The sequence below is a fragment of the Miscanthus floridulus genome, chromosome 14 (assembly GCF_019320115.1).
Source record: "Miscanthus floridulus cultivar M001 chromosome 14, ASM1932011v1, whole genome shotgun sequence".
Taxonomy (NCBI): Eukaryota; Viridiplantae; Streptophyta; class Magnoliopsida; order Poales; family Poaceae; genus Miscanthus; species Miscanthus floridulus.
The window spans coordinates 53,586,584-53,588,870 of NC_089593.1; positions in this window are offsets into that span (position 1 = coordinate 53,586,584).

Here is a 2,287-nt window from a genome sequence, read left to right on the forward strand (position 1 = left end):
TGAGGGGGCTTCTATTGTACAACACGTCCTTGCTGTTTTTATTATGAGTTTTACTCCAAATTCCAGTTGTCTGACTATTTATTTTGTGTCAGTCAAATTGTCACAGAACATTACATGTATATTACCGGAACATACAAAATGCATACACAGGAATCATGTATAAATAACGTCCCGAGCAACATCACATGTATTTTAGGCAGCCGCCTGAGAACATCACAGAACATTAAATACAATTCACATAACATAACGGAAGAACACCACATGTGTATAACTTGAACATTCCCAAAGATACATTCATAGCATGTATCATATGTTATGTCCACACATGATACATGCCGACGACATTACTAGAAACATCATGTACTCTACGTGAAACATTACATGTATATTACGTGAACATTCATACAACTACATCACAGAACATGACTGATTGTTAAGCAAACCATCAGTCACCTGCCACAGAGACAGACCCTTTATACATTGATATGACAAAGAAAGAAACTTAGAAAGTAATTAATTACACTGAATATGAATAGCGTATGAAATAATTAATATGTATATATGCATCCGAAGTCAGTAGGTATATATTAGATGCATATGTCGTGAAGCTGAAGTATAGCATGCATGAATATGCGATAATTAGTTAGTTAGTGCACATTAGTTAATCTCTACTAATGGAAGGGTAACAAGTACCATATTATGGAGCATATGTATTGCATTTATAATTGACTTGCATTTTAGTCACTATTTAAATCATCTAAAAATATTTTTTTAATTTATTTAACATGCCATTATTTGATTAGTTTATGCTTGTCTAACTAAATAACGAGGCTGCATCTAGCAGCCTTTTTTCTTCTTTCACATAAGCATACGTAGTGCTACTGAACAATTTTAATTGTTATTGCTCTGAAACGATGTAATTGTTTGTGGAAACTACTGCTCTCAGCCCCTTGTTTGCTTCGGGATGTTGTAAAGTTTACCAACTTGTATGCTTTCGTTTGTTATTAATATCTCCATGCTAATCCAATTATGTAGGCCCTAGAGAATATATTCAGAAGGTGTATACTAATCAGGAATTAGAGTAGTTTCTGTTGGACTACTGTGCTGGTCTTGATTGTCCAATTCCAAAACTTAATATGTATCAATTAGATCCTGATGAAATTCGTCATATGCATCCTGGAAATGTACTGTGTTTTTAGTAGATCTTGAAAGAAAAATCAAAGGGTGTAGTAAGGAGTTTTAACAATAATGGATGGCGGCGGAAGAGAATATTGGAACCTGGAGTGTCTACTGCCAAAAAACTTTTTCGATATTATAGAAGACATGATTTAGTCAAAGATTTGAAAATGATTGAATTCAGTATAAAAGAGAATCCTGAGGTAAGAGAAATTGTATATTGTAGCTTTCAATAAAAAAAATACTACATAATTATAAATTTCTAAAATTTTGTTTTATCAGGAAAATAGGGCATTGTCCAAAATAATTTATTCTGAAAATAAGAGAGGAATAAAAGGAAAGAGTAAAAGTGTCATCGTCGAGCAAGGTGACGACAAAGAAAGGGTTGTGACCACAAAGATTGTTCTTGAGCCCCCTTGGAGTACAAAAAAAGTAATGAAGGTGACTACCAGTGACCCCTCCCCTTCTCTCCCTCTCTGTTTCCTTCCCCTCTCCCGCGGCAGCAGACCTGTTCTTGTTCCTACCTCACAATGTTTCCTCATTGAAGTAGTAGCTTTATGAAGAAGAGACGTAGAATACCTACAATTTCCTAAATAACTCTGACCAACCCCTCGACCAGGCTCCCTGGAGTCACCTCACCGGCGTTTGGTTGCTTGATGGCCAGGGTGGATAGCGAGGCTCCACCAAGATATCTATACAACATAAGCTAGGCCCAGCAAAGCTCACCAAATTGAGTGGCCTACCAAGGCTAGCACCATTGTCATGTTCCCCTCACTTTCTCTTTTTGTATCAACTCGATGTAATATACTTGAAAATTTAATAAAAATATTTCTTTATCAAAAAAAGTTGTTGTCTTGGTCAAGCACTAGAGCTTGTGTGTGGAATGTGGTGCATGCTGGGCGCATTCGCAGTGGTCTATCTTGTGGCTTAATCAGACTGTTGTGAGCATCCAAGGCCCTCAGGTGAGTGGTTTTGGTGGTTAATGACACGCTTGCATGACTAACATGGGTGTTGTGACTACCAGATTCTATTTAAGTCACAATGCATGAAGATATGAATAGGTCCTCAAAAGAATGTTGATGAAAAATCTAATCAAGGACAACTATGCATG